The following is a 23,688-nucleotide window of genomic DNA, read 5'->3' as shown; positions in this document are numbered from 1 at the left end:
AGCTTTTAAGGCTCTCGCGTTAGTACGGTCAACAAAGTAAGCAGTAACTCTAGGATTAATCATCTCTTTTACTCAAGACCCTTGTAGCGGAATTCAGAATAAAAAACATGTATAATCAGTATATTTTGTACATATAATTTACAAGTTAACAAGTTTAGAATAAATTACAGCATCAAAAGACATCGGAGAATATTTGAGAAAAGGGAGTCGTGTGCTGAAATCCCGTTATGCACTGCTTAATTTAGATAACGCCAGTTAGCGCTGCCGAAGCCAGGCAAGAAGCGTGAACAGCACCAGTTTAACAACAAAAAATACAGAGTGAAATGGCTTGAGTGAGATCAAAGGTTCACAAAAATTGCTTTACAGACGGCGATGGATAACTAGGAATGCAAGTAAAAGAGTAGCTGTAACTGTTGACACTGTGTCAGTGCTCGCCATTATTCCCAGGATTTAGGAACATACACTACTGGCTATTTAAATTCCTACACCACGAAGATGACGTGCTACAGACGCGAAATATAACCGACAGGAAGAAGATGCTGTGATATGCAAATGATTAGCTTTTCAGAGCATTCAGACAGGGTTGGCGCCGGTGGCGACACCTACAACGTGCTGACATGAGGAAACTTTCCAACCAACGTGCACCCACGTCTTCATCCCTGAGTCAACAGATGAGGACGTTTGCAAGACAACAACCATCTGTACGAACAGTTCGACGACATTTGCAGCAGCATGGACTATCAGCTCGTAGACCATGGCTGCGGTTACCCTTGACGCTGCATCACATACAGGAGCGCCTGCGATGGTGTACTCAACAACGAACCTGGGTGCAAGAATGGCAAAACGTCATTTTTTCGGAAGAATCCAGGTTCTGTGTACAGCATCATGATGGTCGCATCCGTGTATGGCGACATCGCTGTGGACGCGCATTCGAAGCGTGTATTCGTCATCGTCATACTGGCGTATCGACCGGCGTGATGGCATGGGGTGCCATTGGTTACACGTCTCGGTCACCTCTTGTTGGTAGTGGCGGCACTTTGAAAAGTGGACGTTACATTCCAGATGTGTTACGACCCGTGGCTCTACTCTTCATTCGATCCCTGCGAAACCCTACGTTTCAGTAGGATAATGCACGACCGCATGTTGCAGGTCCTGTACAGGCCTTTCGGGATACAGAAAATGTTCGACTGCCGCCCTGGCCAGCACAACCTCCAGATCTCTCACCAACTGAAAACGACTGGTCAATGGTGACCGAGCAACTGGCTCGTCACAATACGCCAGTCACTACTCTTGATGAACTGTGGTAACGTGTTGAAGCTGCATGGGCAGCTGTACCTGTACACGCCGTCCAAGCTCTGTTTGACTCAATGCCCAGGCGTATGAAGGCCGTTATTACGGCCAGAGGTGGTTGTTCTGGGTACTGATTTCTCGGGATCTATGCACCCAAACTGCGTGAAAATGTAATCACATGTCAGTTCTAGTATAATATATTTGTCCAATGAATACCCATTTATCATCTTGCATTTTGTCTTGGTGTAGCCATTTTAATGGCCAGTAGTGTAAATCAACAACCGCCCTGTCAATGGCTGCAATTGGTTGAAGATATGCACCAGACGCACTTGTGTTCAATCCTCTGGAACTGGCGGACAGGAAACCAACCCGGCACCACAGTGGACTCAGGTAGGTACCCAAGCAGCACACCGAAATAACTTCTACATCATGGAACATCTATTGATCCGGGAGACCCGGGACATCACATAACCCGCTCTGACTAACATTCCAAACGCAGCAGCTAGCCAAGGATCTTATCTGCCACTACGTCACGGCGCTAACTACCCGGCGTCGCGACGCAAACCGCTTGATCCTGGATCACTGAAAGATGATGTTTGGTTTGTGAGGCACTCAACGGCGCGGTCATCAGCGCCCGATCACTGAAAGGGAGCAACCGTCCCCACGATAGCACTTAAATCAACGCAGTCGTCAAGTCCATTCCCCCTGGCGGCAGAAAAACGCTCTCACTCTACCGACGCCAGTGATGCTACCAGCCAGAGGGATATGTCGATATTTAACCGCACAACTATGTACCCGCATGGTACAAACATAAAGCGGTGCAGGATGTTCGAAAACCTCAGAAAAAGTGGGATAAGCTATAGAGAAAGATGGATAATGTATGATATGTACAGGAAGCAAAAGGAAAAATTTGCAAAAATGAAGTGAACCGCTTAAAAAGGGTGTAATACGGGCATGTAACCTTTGCCCCTGCTGTTCAATCTACACATCGAAGAAGCAATGTCGGAAATAAAAGAAAGGTTCAAGAATGGAATTAAAATTCAATGTGAGAGGATATCAACGTCAAGATTCGCTGATGACAATGCTATCTTCGGTGAAAGTGAGGAAGAACTACAGGATGTGTTGAAGGGAACCAGCAGTCTAACGAGTACAGAGTATCCATTGAGAGTAAATGGACGAAAGTCGAATGTAAAGCGAAGTAGCAGAAATGAAAACAGTGAGAAAATTACCATCGGGATTGATGGTCACGAAGTAGATGAAGTTAAGGAATTCTACTGCCAAGTCAGCAAATTAATCATTAACAGGTGAAGCAAGGGGCACACAAAAATAGACTAGCACTGGCAAAATGGGCATTCCTCTCCTCTGCTATCAAAATAGGCCTTAATTTGAGGAAAAAATTTCTGAGATATACATCTGGAGCAAAGTATTCGTGTTATTGAGACACAGACTGTGAGAAAACCGGGACAGAAGAAAATCTAAGGATTTAGATATGTTGCTACAGAAGAATGTTGATACAGGATATCAGCTGATACGGAAGGGATGAGGAGGTTTTTCGCAGATCGTCGAGCAAAGTAAAATATGGACAATACTGACAAGAAGATGGGGCAGGGTAATAGGAAGTCTGTTAAGACATCAGGGAATAACTTCGATGTACTAGAGGGAACTGAAGAGGTGCTGAAGAAGGTAAAAACTGTAGAGGAAGAGACAAATTTGGATATATCCAGCATATAATTGAGAACATAGGTTGAAAGTGTTGTTCTAAGATGAAAAGGTTGGCAAAGGAGAGGAATTCATAGCGGGCTGCATCTAACAAGTCAGACACTATCTCTCCGTTTACAAGAGAAAACTCCTTCTATGCAAATACCGCCAGAGATATTAAGGAGATGCAGTATGTGACTCGCATTCAGATAGTCGATTATCTTATTATGAATCGAATCAGGACCTGGAGCCGTATCATGAGACTAGTGGAGATGAACTGGTTGCCAGTCAGTAAAAGTTTCGTTATATACTGACGGAATAAACTTACGTTACCAAGAAGGAGTTGAGCGACGTAAACGAGTGTTAGTAGGCGAGTTTCTATATAAAAAGATGATGCCTATTCCAATTTCGTACCGGTCGTGTAAGAGTGGTGCTGGTGATGCCACTATGAGGATGCAAATCTGGTTTGCTTTACATATATGCTGTAACGATAGTGAGCGTTAGTAACCTTTGAGATTGCCTTTAAGGTGACAAAGACGCCATTAGGAACAGCCCACTGAGTTTGAACGACGTCGTGTAATAGGGCTACGAGAAGCTGGAGGTTCGTTCTCCTATAACGCAGATAGACTTGGCAGGTATGTGGCCACTGTATATGATTGGTGGCAGCGGTGGTGACCAGAACGTAGGGTCGCAAGAAGACAGTGCTCCAGATGGGCTAGTGGCACTATCGCGTTAGGTGTCCCTGGTACATCGTACTGCATCTGCAAAGGCAGTTTGAGTAGCATAGTCGCCCTGTGAACCGTTATTAACCGGTTACGTCAAGGACAGTTCCCAGACAGACGCCTTTTAGCGCACCCCAAACCACCGCTGTCTACGACTTTAGTGGTGTCAGTGACGAGCTCACTGGAGGGCAGGACAGAAGTCTGTTGTGTTTTCTGAGAAACACGGTTTTGCCTCGGTGCCAATGATGGCCGTGCGTTGGTTAGAAGGAGGGCAGTTGGGGGTCTGCAACCAACCTGTCTGCGTAATAGACACACTGGACCTCTGCCTGGAGTTGTGGTCTGGGGCGCGATTTCGTATTATAGCAGCAGCGCTCTCCTGGTTATCCCACTCACCATGCCGGCCGGAGTGACCGAGCGGTTCTAGGCGCTTCAGTCCGGAACCGTGCGACAGCTACAGACGCCGGTTCGAATCCTGCCCCGGGCATGGATGTGTGTGATTTCTTTAGGTTAGTTAGGTTTAAGTAGTTCTAAGTTCCAGGGAACTGATGACCTCAGAAGTTAAGTCCCATAGTGCTCAGAACCATTCGAGCCATTCGAACCACTCACCATGACTGCAAAAGTGTACGTCAATCTGGTGATACGACCTGGCATGCTGCCATTCATGAATAGCTTTTCAGGGATTGTTTTCCAACAGGATAACACTCTCCCACATACCGCTGTTGTAACTGAACATACTCTACAGAGCTTCGACATGTTGCCTTGGCCTTCTCGAACACATGCCTATCTCCAATCGAGCACATATGGGACTTCATCGGACAATGACACGAGCATCGCCCACAAACAGCATTAACTGTCTCTAAATTGACCGAGCAAGTGCAACAGGCATGGAAGTCCATCCCACAAACTGACATGCCCACCTGTATAATAGAACGCACGCACGTTTGCATGCTTGCATTCAACAGTCTGGTAGTTACACTGGTTATTAATGTACTAGCATTTCACATTTGCAGTGGCTTATCTCGAGCATTCATTAACTTGCGATCTTGCAACGTTTATCAGTTATACAGGGTGATTCAAAAAGAATACCACAACTTTAGGAATTTAAAACTCTGCAACGACAAAAGGCAGAGCTAAGCACTATCTGTCGGCGAATTAAGGGAGCTATAAAGTTTCATTTAGTTGTACATTTGTTCGCTTGAGGCGCTGTTGACTAGGCGTCAGCGTCAGTTGATGCTAAGATGGCGACGGCTCAACAGAAAGCTTTTTGTGTTATTGAGCACGGCAGAACTTTCCACACTAACGGGAAAGTCAACCGTCACAATGTCTGTATATGGGGCACTGAGAATCCGCGGGAAACAACTCAGTATGAACGTGACTCGCCTAAGGTGAACGTTTTCTGTGCCATTTCAGCCAATAAAGTTTTTGGTCCCTTTTTCTTCGAAGGTGCTACTGTAACTGGACTACAGTATCTGGAGATGTTAGAGAATTGGCTGTTCCCTCAGCTCGAACAAGAAGCACAACAATTCATATTTCAGCAGGATGGAGCGCCACCACATTGGCATTTATCTGTCCGTAACTACCTGAACGTCAACTACCCGAGGCGATGGATCGGCCGCCAGGCAGCCCGTGACAGAGCACTTCATCACTGGCCTCCAAGACGCCCTGATCTTACCCCCTGCGATTTTTTCTTATGGGGGTATGTTAAGGATATGGTGTTTCGGCCACCTCTCCCAGCCACCATTGATAATTTGAAACGAGAAATAACAGCAGCTATCCAAACTGTTACGCCTGATATGCTACAGAGAGTGTGGAACGAGTTGGAGTATCGGGTTGGTATTGCTCGAGTGTCTGGAGGGGGCCATATCGAACATCTCTGAACTTGTTTTTGAGTGAAAAAAAACCTTTTTAAATACTCTTTGTAATGATGTATAACAGAAGGTTATATTATGTTTCTTTCATTAAATACACATTTTTAAAGTTGTGGTATTCTTTTTGAATCGCCCTGTATATGTTACCTAGACGTATTCCCGAAAGAAAATTATATTAATTATTTTTTATTGTTGCGATTTTTTACCGTCAGTTCAGAGATACAGGAAGTGAATGATATGGGGATGGCCACAGGTTGCCTTTCAGGCATTCACCAGGTAGCCAGGTAAGAGGAGAACACAGACTCTGGCACTGGGCTCCGAGGCGTTCCGCAAGAACCAACACACGGTAGAAACAACTCTATGCAGGAGGAGACTCAGAACAGCTATGGAACTGCGGCGACCTATATGGCGTAACACCTGGGATGAAGATGTATATGTTCCAGAAGAAGATCGCTTCCAGCATTCCTTCCTCCTCTTTTAATTATAAGAAGTAGTCAAATGAAAACCGAACAACCTTCACAACGGATCCATGGAATGGTTCCATTCAAAAGTAATCACCACATGTATTAAGCCGTTTATCGCACTGGGAGGGGAGACGATCAGTTTCTGTGTCGTACAACGCGATCGACTGCTGACGTCTCTACAACCGTACTCACTTTTGCACGTCCTCGTCCAGTTGAAATCGATACCAACGCAGTCTTTCTTCAGGTCTCTAAAGACGTGAAAATCACTCGGCGAAAGTTCCGGGCTGTACGGAGTATGTTGCAATGTTCCCCAACTTTTGTATCCCGCCCAGAAGGCGGCGCGTGGGTCCGCTCCTGAGATCTGCAAAATAGGCCGAATGAAGGAAGCGAGTAGAAGCAGGTGATGTAAAGCACTTCGGTACTGCAAGTAAAGTTAAAGCATCTTTACTGGTATATAAACATATACAGACACATTACTTAACTATTGGTACAGACGAGCACGGAGGTGCCAAGCCTTCATGTATCAAAGCTAACAGATGCTAGAAGCTACAAAGGCAAAGTCTATAATGACTAGCCCCCCTACAAGATGAGTTTCTGGCCGTCTGCTCTTGATGAAGTGGGCAGAAAGTAGAGCGACGCTCGTTGAGCTGCACAGCGTCGGCTAGAGGGCGCTGTGGTCGGTATAGTTCGTCCGCTCTGGTAGTGCCAACCCACGAGCGTGTACCTACGCTGTGGCATCGGAACTACCGATACTACACCAACCAAATCACTGAAGTCTAGCCTTCATCCGATTGGCAGTACGGGGCCGGGCGTTGTCGCGTAACAGGATGGTTCCTCTGTTCGTTCGAGTTCCTCGAGTGTGGAACTACAATCAACGAGCACCATTATCAAGACAATTGACCGTAACTGGTACGTGCCACCGAGTCAAAACACGCAGGAATGCTGGCGGACGGAATTATCCTCTCACACGATAACGCCCGCCCCTAAACTGCCAATCGGACAAAGACCACGTGTCAGCGATTTAGTTGTGAAACATTGCAATATCCTCCATACAGCCCGTATCTTTCAGCGTGAGATTTTCACACCATTTGCGACCTGAAGGGAGATATGCCTGGACGTCGATTTCAGCTGCACGAGAACGTGCATGAGTGGGTGCGGTTGTAGATCCGCCAGCGGCCGACTGAGTTTTACGAAAGAGGAACTGATCATGTCGTTTCCCAGCGAGATAAATGTCTTAACGCGTATAGTGTGTACTCTTGAATGGAACCAGTCCTTAGGCAAATATGGTGGGTGTTCGGCTCTCATTTCACTGCCCCTCATAGATAGAAAGCCTTTGCACAGAACTGCTTAAAAATGGTGAAGGCGATCTGTGGAGGATGTCACTTGAAATATTGCAGGATACTTCGACTGTTCAAAACTGGTTGAAATCGCTCTGACCACTATGGGACTTCACGTCTGAGGTCATCAGTCCCCTAGAACTTAGAACTACTTGAACATAACTAACCTGACAGCACACACATCCATGCCTGAGGCATGATTAGAACCTGCGACCGCAGCGGTCGTGCGGTTCCAGACTGTTGCGCCTAGAACCGCTCGGCCACTCCGGCCGGCCCCTTCGACTGTCCTGGATGGTTGTTACATTTTTCTTTGGACCTGCATGGTACCTGCAGTCGCAGGACGGTGTCCTGTAGAAAAAGGGATAACTGTTCCAACAGTGACGCACAGCCACAGGTATACAGCTGCATGTTGGCTCCTTGGAGAGCCCAGTGTGGAAACTGCTCCATCGAGCGGTGACAGCGAAGTGACAGGATCTCCGAACAGTAGTCAGTGTCACAAAGATCGCCGTATACCTACTACTGAGCGAAGCCACGAGTTTGAAGAAAGAGATCGTAAGGTGCCATAGGCGGCACAAAAGTGGGTAAGAGTACTGCAGTTGAGGAGACCGATCAAGAAGTTGGTCAACCAAATAGTTCAAATGGCTCTGAGCACAATGGGACTTAACATCTGAGCTCATCAGTCCCCTAGAACTTGGAACTATTTAAACCAAACTAACCTAAGGACATCACACACATCCATGCCCGAGGCAGTATTCGATCCTGCGACCGTAGCAGTCGCGCGGTTCCGGACTGAAGCGCCTAGAACCGCTCGGCCACAACGGCCGGCTTGGTCGACCAGAAAGCCAATATCAGACGACTTGGTGATTCCCCGTAGAAGATGCTGCCAACCGAAATCCCCAAGCAGGAAAAAAGGACGGGGAGAGGGAAGTTGTCGCATTAACTTGAGTAAGTGTTTACATACTGATATTGTTTTACATATGCATTTCACTTAGAGCACATGTAGAATAATATGGAGATAGGCAGTAACTAATGAACTATATTGAGCAAAAGGTGCCTAGTTAGGAACAGCTTGTATGTTTCATGTACAACAGCGGGTTATATAACTTGAATATGCTGCATACTAATGAAAATTTGTATGTTTTTCAGGCTACTGATGATGCTCTAATAAACTGAGGTGAAACGCGTCTGGCAAGACAATTTTTGCCTTTGTTCAGCTGCAAACAGGAGGCTCTGAACTAAAAATGACTGATGTAAGCAGTTGTTGAAGGAAGAAGCAGCACGAATTCGAGGTATAACATAATTTCGTTGTTCATAACAGAACTTCCGTCTGTATTCGGGTTCGCTATCGTTTTAATTAGGAAGACTACCAAGAATTGTGTAAAGTATTTACAACTGTTTGTTTTCAGCTGTCCATGAGCGAACACTGAGCAGAGAAGGGAACTACGGGCACATATTCTGCTAGAGAGTAACTTGGACGCACGCGTTCACAAAAAGAGAAGTTTGTGGAGATGGCGGGTGTTGGCGACACACACAGAAAGGGAAGCTAAACATGTTATTTGATGCAGTCCTTCGCGGAATACTACAACATATCTGCGGAGCAACACATACGCACACACACACACACACACACACACACACACACACACTTCTAGGAGGCACTGTGTCCACACGACTGTAGCGGCAAACACGCCGCTGAAGTTCTGTATGGGAAGCCACGGGCTTGCATTGTAATAAGGGCCCCATCCCACGCTCTCGTTGTTTCCATCTGCGGATCGCACGAGTTTCCTTACAGTTGCGACGGCACACAATGGCGCAATATGCCAGAGTGAAAAAAATCTCTGATGTCAGCACAGGATGGCTGGACTGCAGCAGCTTTTGAGTCTATTCGCTGTCGTTTCCAGCTAGCGACGTATGCTTTTAGCTCTTCATATTCTATAAAGCCACCATCAACGCCATATCAATTGAAGACAATAACTGAGTATGAGGTTGCGATCGTTTTTTGCGCCTGCTTATTGTAAGGTTCCACAGGATCACAGTTTTATTTAATTACACCTCTTTTCAGTATGATGCTCGATGTTTTACTAACTCAAAGTTACTAGTTTTGTGCAGCGTCGCTCCAATTCATATCTATTATCAAACATAAAAGTAAACCATAAATGGGGTCTGGCCTGTGTTTACAGTATTACAAAAGTAATAAAAGTTCTGTCTATTTACAACACAAACATTCTATTGTAATTTGGGTTTTCAGACTCCGCCTGGGTAGCCAAAGACCGATATGTTCTTAAGGGCCCCGTCGCTTAGTAGGCTGGGACAACAAGACCTTGGATATCGCCTCTGCCAGCTTTCTTAGCAGCTCTGCCAGCAATTTGTTCTCCCAAGTCCAAACCAATGTAATTCGTAGGCAGCGCACTTCCTTACAAGTAGTGTAGCAGCGGGAGAGGGTGAAAGGCGGTTCCGTGTCGCCTTATCTGGAACTTTCAGCTAGGAAAACCCTGGTAGAACAATCACGCAGGTCAAGAGGTCTGAACATGTCACCCCGTCACCGTGTGGGATTACGGTTGAGCTTTAAACATACCCTCGTGAAGCTGCCAAGGTCTGAACCCGCTGATCTATATGCAATAAACAGACCCTACCCGGTAGATCATGTGGAAAAGTAAGAAAAAGTCGCACAAGCTAATGAACATCTGAACTTGAACAGGGGTGGCCCAATGAAACTGAGTACCATATCTGACATGGAAACAATGGGGAAAGGCTTCATCAAACTATAAAATGACGCAGTATGTTACGACGAAGTCCTATTTATTGCTGAAACGCATGGACTTGGCTGCAAACATTGAACAGGTAATAGAAGTAATTAGTAAGTGCATAGTGGTTAACGTACACGATAATACCTTAGCACAGGAGGGGAGAAATACTAATAATGCCCTACAGTTTTCTGTGCCCAGGTAAACTGCTGGTGATTGGCAAATTAATTAACAGATTCAAGCAAAGGCCCAGAAAAGTATGTTACATATAAGCACCAGTACTCCTTCCTAAGCGTATATTGAGTTCAACTAGCTAAGTGTGTAAAATCAGAAAAGCACGATCCTAACTTCAAAGAAATAACTTCAAGTCCCTCTCATTACGTCATGTGCAAATGTTGCAAGTGTATCATACTCAGATACAAAGTGGCAGCTGAAAGTTACAATTGTGGCACCCGCACCTGTGATCGGCTCTGAGGCAGAACAATCAACCAAAATGTTGTCTGCTGTAAGTGTACACAAAGACCCATTGTTTCCTCTCTGGAACTCTAACACCAAGTCTTCCCTCCCTTAAGCTCTAAGACGAAGTGTTCACAGACGCTCCTGCTAAAAACTCCCAATAGGCAGTCGCTCTGAACCTTTCGAGTTCCGTCCAATGAAACATCCATAAAAGTCCTAACAATGTCCCTCTCCTTAAGGTACCTGCTGTGATTAATCAGTAATACACATTTGACTTTTAGAGTGGGGGAGAAAGCCGAAATTCACTCCCACTATGAGTTTGGTTTCACATTTTCTCAAATGATAACTGCTGAACGCACTCGAGGGTTTCCCTCCCCGCTACAAAAATAGTTTTGATGAGCCAGTCCTGTGCTTACGTGCAAACTTCAGTGACTGCTGACCTTGTTTGCATCCAGAAAATTTCTCTCGCTCTTTGTGTTTCATGTTTTCCCATCCTCATCCAGTTCACAACTTTTTAGGAAACATTCTCTCCATTGTGGCTCACAATGCCTGCTTACAACTTGCCGAGTTCGGCCCAGTCCCTCCTGCTGTGGCTAACCCGCGGCCCCGTGGCCTTTCCAAAGGACGCCCTTCACCCACTGTATGCCTCCTAGCGACTCTTACACATACCTTTCACCACCATACATGAATGATAAGTGGAAGTAGCAGTTATATAAACCAGTCATTGATCTTTATTTCAGTTCCGTGCATACTTTCGCGTTTCACTTGAATTGATATGGCAGTCCAATTTGAATATGGGGTATTTATCAGGTAACAGAGGAGTTTTGGAAAAACTGTTCCATAACAACCATACTATTCTAGCAAGCGAGATCAGTACGCTCTTCTAGAGGAAAGTGGAGAGTAATCAAAAGCCTCAATGGAATAGCCTCTGAACAAAAACCTCGGACGGATCTTCTAATGACAACTGGATTACGTATAAGGAAAATCGGTTAGGCATAGCATACAAACTGAATCTGTGAACATAGAACGTGCATGGTGTCAATCCATTAGAGAATGAATTAATACAAATACTAAGACAAAAGAGAGTAGATATCGCTGCCACACCAGAAAGTAAAAAGAAGCTTAAAGGTACTATAGGAATAGGAAACTATATTATGAGGTACAGCGGAGTGGATATGGAGACTAGGACACAGGCAGTTGTAGTACTACTCACAGAAGCAAGCTTTAAACTGGAGAGAAGGCAGATGACAATCTTTGCAGTATTTGCACCGGAGGAAGGAAGAAAGAAAGGAAAGAAGCAGCAAATAGAAACGTTCTATTCTTCAGAATCCGCTGGAACAACGGAATAAGAATGACTACTCTGTTATAAGCGCCGGTTTAAATGCTAGAGTTGGTAATATACCAATACGTTATGAGAACGACAACGGAAAAGAGCTCAGATATTTGGCAAACCTCAATCAGCTGAAAATAACGAACACCTTTTAAAAGAAAGAAGACAGTAATAAGTGCATATGGAGAGCAAGAGAACTGACATCGTTAATACACTATGTCAACATAAAACAGAAAATGTCACCTCTCATTATCGACACACGTCTACACCGTGGGTCTGATATCTGCTCAGACCATTTCATTTTTGTTTCCAGAATTATTGTGTGAACAAAATGGAGAAATTCAGCACAGTATAAGCACAAGGGAACAATGTACAAAACCTATTTATTGTAGAATGACTGTGTCAGGATACTTTTTTATATAAAGATTATCACAATAGTTATTACAAGAACAGAAAAGGATTTAGAGGAGGAATGGAGCATAATACGTATCTGATACCACCAAGCAGTAAGAGAATCCCTAGGGAAACTCTTTGACAGCCAACAAAATAAGTTGCCAAGATGGACGGAAGAAATTAAACAAACAGCAAAAGAAAAGAACCAAGCTTACCATAACAGTCTAGAAAATTGCAGTGCTGCTCTTAAAAATATCTGTAGATAAAAAAAAGAATGATCAAGAAAATGACTAGAGAATTTTATAGAAATACGTGGGATAAGTTTGTCATCAATTCTGAAAATGATTTACATAGACGTTAGCCATTTGCATTTGTTGTTGTGGTCTTCAGTCCTGAGACTGGTTTGATGCAGCTCTCCATGCTACTCTATCCTGTGCAAGCTTCTTCGTCTCCCAGTACCTACTGCAACCTACATCCTTCTGAATCTGCTTAGTGTATTCATCCCTTGGTCTCCCTCTACGATTTTTACCCTCCACGCTGCCCTCCAATGCTAAATTTGTGATCCCTTGATGCCTCAGAACATATCCTACCAACCGGCCCCTTCTTCTCGTCAAGTTGTGCCACAAACTCCTCCCCAATTCTATTCAATACCTCCTCATTAGTTATGTGATCTACCCATCTAATCTTCAGCATTCTTCTGTAGCACCACATTTCGAAAGCTTCTATTCTCCTCCTGTCCGAACTATTTATCGTCCATGTTTCACTTCCATACATGGCTACACTCCATACAAATAATTTCAGAAACAACTTCCTGACACTTAAATCTATACTCGATGTTAACAAATTTCTCTTCTTCAGAAACGATTTCCTTGCCATTGCCAGTCTACATTTTATATCCTCTCTACTTCGACCATCATCAGTTATTTTACTCCCTAAATAGCAAAACTCCTTTACTACTTTAAGTGTCTCATTTCCTAATCTAATTCCCTCAGCATCACCCGATTTAATTTGACTACATTCCATTACCCTCGTTTTGCTTTTGTTGATGTTCATCTTATATCCTCCTTTCAAGATACTGTCAATTCCGTTCAACTGCTCTTCCAAGTCCTTCGCTGTCTCTGACAGAATTACAATGTCATCGGCGAACCTCAAAGTTTTTACTTCTTCTTCATGAATTTTAATACCTACTCCGAATTTTTCTTTTGTTTCCTTTACTGCTTGCTCAAAATACAGATTGAATAACATCGGGGAGAGGCTACAGCCCTGTCTCACTCCTTTCCCAATCACTGCTTCCCTTTCATGTCCCTCGACTCTTATAACTGCCATCTGGTTCCTGTACAAATTGTAAATAGCCTTTCGCTCCCTGTATTTTACCCCTGCCACCTTCAGAATTTGAAAGAGAGTATTCCAGTTAACATTGTCAAAAGCTTTCTCTAAGTCTACAAATGCTAGAAACGTAGGTTTGCCTTTTCTTAATCTTTCTTCTAAGATAAGTCGTAAGGTTAGTATTGCCTCACGTGTTCCAACACTTCTACGGAATCCAAACTGATCTTCCCCGAGGTCCGCTTCTACCAGTTTTTCCATTCGTCTGTAAAGAATTCGCGTTAGTATTTTGCAGCTGTGACTTATTAAACTGATAGTTCGGTAATTTTCACATCTGTCAACACCTGCTTTCTTTGGGATTGGAATTATTATATTCTTCTTGAAGTCTGAGGGTATTTCGCCTGTCTCATACATCTTGCTCACCAGATGGTAGAGTTTTGCCATGACTGGCTCTCCCAAGGCCATCAGTAGTTCTAATGGAATGTTGTCTACTCCTGGGGCCTTGTTTCGACTCAGATCTTTCAGTGCTCTGTCAAACTCTTCACGCAGTATCTTATCTCCCATTTCGTCTTCATCTACATCCTCTTCCATTTCCATAATATTGTCCTCAAGTAAATTGCCCTTGTATAAACCCTCTATATACTTCTTCCACCTTTCTGCTTTCCCTTCTTTGCTTACAACTGGGTTGCCATCTGAGCTCTTGATATTCATACAAGTGGTTCTCTTCTCTCCAAAGGTCTCTTTAATTTTCCTGTAGGCAGTATCTATCTTACCCCTAGTGAGACAAGCCTCTACATCCTTACATTTGTCGTCCAGCCATCCCTGCTTAGCCATTTTGCACTTCCTGTCGACCTCATTTTTGAGACGTTTGCATTCCTTTTTGCCTGCTTCATTTACTGCATTTTTGTATTTTCTCCTTTCATCAATTAAATTCAATATTTCTTCTGTTACCCAAGGATTTCTATTAGCCCTCGTCTTTTTACCTACTTCATCGTCTGCTGCCTTCAGTACTTCATCCCTCAGAGCTACCCATTCTTCTTCTACTGTATTTCTGTCCCTCATTCCTGTCAATTTTTCCCTTATGCTCTCCCTGAAACTCTCTACAACCTCTGGTTCTTTCAGTTTATCCAGGTCCCATCTCCTGAAATTCCCACCTTTTTGCAGTTTCTTCAGTTTCAATCTGCAGTTCATAACCAATAGATTGTGGTCAGAATCCACATCTACCCCTGGAAATGTCTTACAATTTAAAACCTGGTTCCTAAATCTCTGTCTTACCATTATATAATCTATCTGATTCCTTTTAGTATCTCCAGGATTCTTCCAGGTATACAACCTTCTTTTATGATTCTTGAACCAAGTGTTAGTTATGATTAAGTTATGCTCTGTGCAAAATTCTACAAGGCGGCTTCCTCTTTCATTTCTTCCCCCCAATCCATATTCACCTACTATGTTTCCTTCCCTCCCTTTTCCTGCTGACGAATTCCAGTCACCCATGACTATTAAATTTTCGTCTCCCTTCACTACCTGAATAATTTCTTTTATCTCGTCATACATTTCATCTATTTCTTCATCATCTGCAGAGCTAGTTGGCATATAAACTTGTACTACAGTAGTAGGCATGGGCTTTGTGTCTATCTTGGCCACAATAATGCGTTCACTATGCTGTTTGTAGTAGCTAACCCGCACTCCTATTTTTTTATTCATTATTAAACCTACTCCTGCATTACCCCTATTTGATTTTGTATTTATAACCCTGTAATCACCTGACCAAAAGTCTTGTTCCTCCTGCCACCGAACTTCACTAATTCCCACTATATCTAACTTTATCCTATCCATTTCCCTTTTTAAATACTCTAACCTACCTGCCCGATTAAGGGATCTGACATTCCACGCTCCGATCTGTAGAATGCCAGTTTTCTTTCTCCTGATAACGACGTCCTCTTGAGTAGTCCCCGCCCGGAGATCCAAATGGGGGACTATTCTGCATTTACGATGATTAAATATCTAAAAAAACGGAAAGAGATACTGCAAAATTGTAACTCATAAAAGGTACACAGCAATATCTACCAAGCTAGACTACAGAAGAAATACAGATATCAGGAAGGAATTAAATATTTCGATATAAACAGTAAGGTGACGAATACCGACAAAAATGGATATCCCATCTGTTACGAATGGACAAATCAAGAATACCACTCCACTTTGAGCGATATACTCCGCAAGGTGAAAGATGCATTGGAAAAACTTCAAAACGATGGAAGGACCAGTTGTAGCTGCAACAGGCTGAGGGAAAGCCTAATGCATGACGGAAGAAGAAGAAGGTAAAAGAAGAAAAATGGGTGAAGTACTACGAGTTATGGTATTATGAAACAGAACGAGGGGGGACTTTGTACACGAAAATTTAAGTGTTGACTTAATAGCAAGGGTAGAATGAAAAGAAGCTCTGAAAACTAGCAAAAATAGGAAGCTACAAGAATATTTAAGATTAACGTAGAAGTTCTGAATTAAGGCACTTTCATTTGTACAATTTGTGTTGCATGCAACAATAAATATCACAAGATTGGATATGAATGAAAGTGATTTCATCTTTTAAGAAGGAGGACAGAACAGTTTGTAATAATTACAGTGGAATCAGTATTATGACAGCTGGTTACAAAATCTATGCAAAATTAATAAATTGAAGAGTGATAGCGATTAATATTCCCTTACTGCTGAAGAAAAAATTTGGCTTTAGGCCAGGCCGTTCATGTACTGATAATGTATTCACTGTGAAACTGTTTAATAATAAACCTAGAGAATTCAAAATAGAAATGCATTTAGCGTTTGTTGAACACGGAACGACATTCAGCAATGTGAGAAGGCGGAGTCTGTGGGAGATTCTGGATAAGAGGCGCTATCCCAGGCAATCAGTGTTCTTAGATGTCTGTATAACCGTACAAAGGTGGTCTTACAAGCCAATGAAGAACAGAATTAACCAATAAATGTCAACCAGGACCAACGCCCAGGGCTGCAGTCTGTCACCTTTGCTTTTTAATGTTTATATTGCCAACATCCTACGAGAATGGATGGATGAGAACTATGATTTCAGAACTGAACGTGAGAAAAGTCTAAGTACTCTTTAACTTGCGGACTACCAAGTAATCTTTGGAAAAAGGGAAGATGAAATGCATATCCTTGTATACAGACTTGCTCAAATTCCCAATAAAGATAATTTGAACATCTACAGAAGGAAAACCAAAGTAATGACATTCAGGGTAAAATATCGAATAAGAATTAAAACTGTCGTTGACGGAAAAATAATAGAGGAAACAATTCATTTTAAATATCTAGGCTGTCATGTACCATATCACAGAAGCGTTGAACTTAAGGGACGGCTACATAAGTATGGACTAATGAATGGAATAATAAAATCATTAAAAAAGTTCGTAAAGAAACTTCAGTGAAGTTTTATAGAACAATGGGAGTTTCTAGTTTGATACATGGTAGTGAAGCGTGGCTAATGGGAAAAAAGAACAACAACAAATACAAGCAGCAGAAACACGATTTTTAAGATCAAAAATGGATGTTCAAGACAGGACAGAATAAGGAACGAATATTTTCGTCAATACCTTTCATTGTCCTAAATAGCAAGGTAACTACTAGAGGAAAATTGGGAAAATCATATGGACGGATGAAAGTCGACTTCTTAGGCTGGCAAGGTCCTATATACCATAGGGTGTAACATACATTGATCGACCGAGGAAAAGATGAGAGGGGGCTGGAATGGGTCAAAGACCCAATTCTAGAAATAACAATGAACGAGAACTCCGTCTTCTGCATAACACAATGCATTCCTTTTTTTCTATTTAACTTAACATGGTTCGACATTTATGTGTCAAGTTCTGTAGGGCTCGATTTTTTTTTTAAATTATCATACAAAGTTCAAGGTTGTTTTCATATTTACGTTAACTGAGAGAGTGGACATATACAGGTCGGTTTGCATTTTCCCCTTTTTATGGTTTTACAGCATGTCATCCGCAAAGTCATTGGAATAATTTGCCTAGAAAGCAATCAATTTTGAAAGACTTTTCCGACAATGTTAGAGGTGTGTGTCGTGTACTTTAGTTTTCCATACTGTACATCAATGGTGTGTTTTATTGTTTGATTGTGATTACATGTACTTCTTTCACCCTTTTTTCACCTAAACCTCACCTGGCATCTAATATAATACATATAGTACCTATAATATTTTTCAGTTTTTTAGTATTGTAAACACAAGATTTAAACTCAAATGTCATCCACATTTTTTAACAGATGCGAACACGTTTGACGCTGCTCAAAACCAGTAACTTTGAGATAGTAAAACAATAATCGACAGATTGAAAACAAGAATGCTTTCTACAAATAAAGATCACCGATCACTACCTGTTCACAAGTATGTCCAGTTCTGGTTTAATTTGATTGATAACCAAAATAAAGGGAACTATAAAAGTGGCGAAATCTAATCTTTACACAGAAAATGACGTCACTACAACGTACAAGAAAATTAAGCTACATGGGAAAGAAAAAAATTGTTAGTCAAAGCAGTACTAAATACATTAGTAGTCACACAATTTCAGATATGTCGCTAGATCGTACAGTCTTTAAAAAAAACGAAAGTGAGTCCACATTTTCAAATTAGAGGCACTGCTGGTTGAAGATTACACCCACTGGGAGACTGAATTCTACATGGTGGCTATGTGGTCAGAAAAATATGTAGGGAGAGCAAAGGCATATCGAGAATCATTCAAGTGATGATAAGGGGTACCAATGGGGGAATCTACTGACATAAGCGACTCTGACAAAGCATAGACTGTTGTGGATGGATGCCTGGGCATGAGGTTTTCGGAAACGATGAAGCTGGTCAGCTTTTCGCTTGCTTTTGTTGTGAGCATCTATGGAAAATGGTTAAAGGATGGCAAAACCACGAGTAGGCGACAAGATGCTGAAGATACACGTCTCTTAACAGAAAGTGCAGGTTGCAGATTTGCTCCCTCTGCCGAGCTCGACAGGGGGCGTTCTGTTGCAGATCAGATGACAAGTACAAGGCTGCTGCAGACACATATTTCTCAGAGCACACCGCCCAGCTCACAATGCTGAATATGTGGCTCACAGCAGGCAACCCCTATGTGTTCCATTGCTGATACAGTGACTTCGTCAGTTACGATTGCAATGAGCAAGGGGCCACCGAGACTGGCCATGGGTCAATGAAAATGTGACAGTGGTCAAATGAAGCCTATTCTTATTACTCAGCTCGATTGTCGCGTCTTGATCTGCAGGCATCCAGATGAACGACGGAAAGAATCTTGCATAGTACTGTGAGTAAAGGCTGAGGGAGAGGACAGCACTATGCTGTGGGTGGGGGGGAGGGGGGGCATTCACCTCGCTTTTCATGGGCGCTGTACTACTAATAGAAAATATCATAACATCTGTCCACTATGTAAACATTACTGCAGACCACCTGCATCTTTTCATGTTTAGTTGTCCCCCCAATATCGGTGACATCTTCCAGCAGGATAACTGCCCATGTCACAAGGCCAAAACCGTGCTACAACGGTCAGAGACGCATGACAGTGAACTAATGTTGAAGTCTTGGTCACCAAATTTGCCTGATACGAACATGATGGAACACATCTGGAATGCCACTCGGTGCCAGTACTGCATCCACGAATCAGTGGCCCCTAATTTATATGAAGTGCGTGACCTGTGCATTAGACATCTGCTGCCAAAAACTCTGAAAACCTAACAAAGCCTTGTCAAATCCTTGCCATGCTGAACTGCTGCAGCACATTGTTCCAAAGGTGGACTGAAGTGCTACTAACCAGGTGGTCAAATGTTTTGGCTGATTAGTGTAAACATCTATAAATTTAAAATACACCGCTTTATTTTACTAATTTGCCCTTATTATTTATTTCTGCTTCTTCTTTCTTGGCTCAACAGCTCACGGTGAGCCTTGGCCTCTTCTACAATTTCCTTCCATTTCTCTCGGTCCTTTGCCAACACTCTCCAGTTTCTATAGCCCATCTTCCTAAGACCTTCGATTACTCCATCTTCCCATCTGGCTCCTGGCCGACCACGTCCTCTCTGCCCTCCTGGCTTTCCTTGTAATATTCTTTTTGGTACTTCTGTATCATTCATGCGAGCCACATGTCGCGCCCGGCTCAGTCTGGATGATTTCACTATCCTTCTGATGGTTTGGACTTTGTATATGATATACAGCTCAAGGTTGTATCTCCTCCTCCATCTCCTCTTTCACAGATTGGGCCACTAAGTACCTTTCTTTCAAATGCGTCCAGTGTTTCAATATCTTAATGTCCAGGCTTCAAAGGCATATATAAGTACTGGTCGTATAAGTGATTTATACATACACTACTGGCCATTAAAATTGCTACACCACGAAGATGACGTGCTACAGACGCGAAATTTAACCGACAGGAAGAACATGATGTGATATGCTAATGATTAGCTTTTCAGAGCATTCACACAAGGTTGGCGCCGATGGCGATACCTACAACGTGTTGACATGAGGAAAGTTTCCAACCGATTTCTCATACACGGACAGCAGTTGACCGGCGTTGCCTCGTGTAAGGAGGAAAAATGCTTACCATCACCTTTCCGACTTTGATAAAGGTCGGATTGTAGCCTATCGCGATTGCGGTTTATCATATCGCGACATTGCTGCTCGCGTTGTTCGAGATCCAATGACTGTTAGCAGAATATGGAATCGATGCGTTCAGGAGGGTAATACGCAACGCCGTGCTGGATCCCAACGCCCTCGTATCACTAGCAGTCGAGATGACAGGCATCTTATCCGCATGGCTGTAACGGATCGTGCACCCACGTCTCGATTCCTGACTCAACAGAGACAACAAATGACAACAACCATCTGCACGAACAGTTCGACGACGTTTGCAGCAGCATGGACTATCAGCTCGGAGACTATGGCTACGGTTACCCTTGACGCTGCATCACAGACAAGAGCGCCTGCGATGGTATACTCAACGACGAACCTGGGTGCACGAATGGCAAAACGTCATTTTTTCGGATGAATCCAGGTTCTGTTTACAGCATCACGATGGTCGCATCCGTGTTTGGCGACATCGCGGTGAACGCACATTTCAGCGTGTATTCGTCATCGCCATGCTGGTGGTTACACGTCTCGGTCACCTCTTGTTCGCAATGACGGCACTTTGAACAGTGGACGCTACATTTCAGACATGTTACGACCCGTGGCTCTACCCTTCATTCGATCCCTCCGAAACCCTACATTTCAGCAGGATAATGCACGACCGCATGTTGCAGGTCCTATCCGGGCCTTCCTGGATACAGAAAATGTTCGACTGCTGCCCTTGCCAGCACATTCTCCAGATCTGTCACCAATTGAAAACGTCTGGTCAATGGTGGCTGAGCAACTGGCTCGTCACAATACGTCTGTCACTACTCTTGATGAACTGTGGTATCGTGTTGAAGCTGTACCTGTATACGCCATCCAAGCTTTGTCTAACTCAATGCCCAGGCGTATCAAGGCCGTTATTGCGGCCATAGGTGGTTGTTCTGGGTACTGATTTCTCAGAATCTATGCACCCAAGTTGCGTGAAAATGTAATCACATGTCACTTCTAGTATAACATATTTGTCCTATGAATACCCGTTTATCATCTGCATTTCTTCTTGGTGTTGCAATTTTAATGACCAGTAGTGTAGTTAACATTATCTCTAACTAGCTGTTAACTGTAGCTGCGTTCAGATATTAGTAGTTTTGGTATGAGGAGTGATGTTGTGTAAGTCAGCTACAGTACAAGCAATAACGTCAGTTACCCTCATGTGTCTACCTGTCTGGGGAAGCAATGCTCAAAATGCATGCGCTGCTTCCGCCCTACCAGGCGGTGACAGATCATGATACATCGCCATGCACAGTGTCACTGTTGACTGATGGGTACTGAGGGGCATGGCCATCGAATCAACTACGTAAATATCTTTTTCAAAGAGTAAGTATTTGTCCCTAATACTAGTAATATTCCTCAAGTGCATAGGTATCTTGCACTGCAAACATCGCGTTCAAACTCATTTTAATCTTGGTAACCTGCCATTGTAGCAGCAGACACTTGTTGTCTTATATAGGTGCTGCCGACCGCAGCGCCGTATTGTGACTGTTTGCATACCTCTGTATTTGAATGGCAAGCCTATGCCAGTTTCTTTTGCGCTTCAGTGTAATATCAGTATGTTTGATACTTTCAATTATAATATTTTTTCATGATTAGATTTTGATAAATTAAAGCCAATATGGTACACCAAACTATTCCCAAGTTGCATGTGAGAACTCCATGAAAGAGATTAGCGTGTGCAGACAGTTACGACTGTTTTAGATGAAACTGTAAATCATGATTTCTTTCCTTCATCTGATATTGATGAAATAAACTGTGGTCAATTTAGCTGTGAAAATCCCATTAAAATTTGTATGGTAGTTTGGAGATTAGCGTGTTCGAAGAGAGAAACATCAGATACTATAGTTTTAGGCAAAACTTTAAATGACAACATCCTTTTCTTCGTGATCCGGTTTTGATGAAATAAAGCATATACTATTCGCCAAGCTATGCAAAGTTACCTGTGCAAACCCCTTGAAAATTCTTTCAGTAGTTGTGGAGATTAGCCTGTTCAAACAGAGAAGTAGACAGATACTATTTCTTATTTCCCGTCATCCGATTTCGATGAAATAAAGCGTATAGGGTGCCCCAAGCTATTACCAAGTTACATGTGGAAACCTCTTGAAAGAGATTATCATTCAGACAGTTACAACAGTTTTACAGACTCATTATTAGTATACATACTGTAGTCAGGCCATTTTGTAAGCACAAAATTGCATGTACTGAATTTTTTCTGAGCCCACTGACAGTCCATTAGCAAATTAGGTGAAAATAAAATCTGTGGCGCAAGCTCGTGACTGGGCAAGTGTGGCCTGACTGTAGATATAATACAGCCTCTCTTTGTCGTGGCACTAGAAGCGGAAGGATCCTCGGTACTGACCTGAAAGCAGGGGCCATCCTAGATGGAATGGGAAGAGGAAAAATCACAGACCTCTATTTGGGGCTGAAATCGGGTCCTCCAGGACCCTTGTCTACTGGTCTATCCGCCTGACCGGCAGGGTCACATTTGTACGCGTCCAGTTCTTAATTTTCAAGTTAACTGCTTACGAAGGGTGCACGGTTCAGGCGGGTGATGGAAGTGTTCACGTTTATGGATGATCAGTGAGATAGAATGGACGCTGTCATCAACCGTCACCAGGAAAAAAATACGCAAATTTCTTGTAATGATCTTACAAATCCATTTGTTCGTATAGAGTATAGGTAATCAACCTTTCGAAGCCATTTAAAGATCATTTATGAAGCAGGGAAGTAATTTTATAAAATTTATTCACCAGACTTGCAGCAAGTTAAAGCATATAATGAAAATTTTTTATCACATGTTTTACGTCAAAATTTTACGAAAACCTGATTAAAATGCCTTTAACTGCCACTAGCCTACTGCCCACCAACAAAGCTGGAACGTCCACTAGTGGACGTTAGGGACCATTTTGACTGCTAGTGGTCGAGGGCACTCTGAATGAAGGCCAGCTGTATAGACATCAAGACAATCCAGAAACCTCACCTTATTAAAAATGATAATGTATGATAATAGTAATCCAGAAACCAGTAGCTATCAAATACTGTCAGAATGTTTTGCCAAGCACTTCCTGGACATTAGAGTAATCAGTTGGTTCTCCGAGGTCATCTGATTTCATTATATGGAGCATATCTGGGATACTGCGAGGCTCGTATGCACGTCCTGGACCCATTCCAGTGTGTCAACAAACCAGGGTCACTCCGCAAAGTTACCAGTGTCTGTCAAGAAAGAAATTGGCACAGCATTCGTAGCAGGAAGAACCCGTGAGAGGCAGGTTCAGCTGCTTACTCGGAGATGGTTTTCTTCCCTCGGCATCCAATGGCATCTTTTCTGGTCATGTTTCTTTCTTTTTTTTTAAAAAAAAAATTCACATTTTGTTCGTTGCA

Source organism: Schistocerca americana, chromosome 6, assembly GCF_021461395.2.
Source record: "Schistocerca americana isolate TAMUIC-IGC-003095 chromosome 6, iqSchAmer2.1, whole genome shotgun sequence".
NCBI classification, from domain to species: Eukaryota; Metazoa; Arthropoda; class Insecta; order Orthoptera; family Acrididae; genus Schistocerca; species Schistocerca americana.
This window is presented reverse-complemented; position numbering follows the sequence as displayed.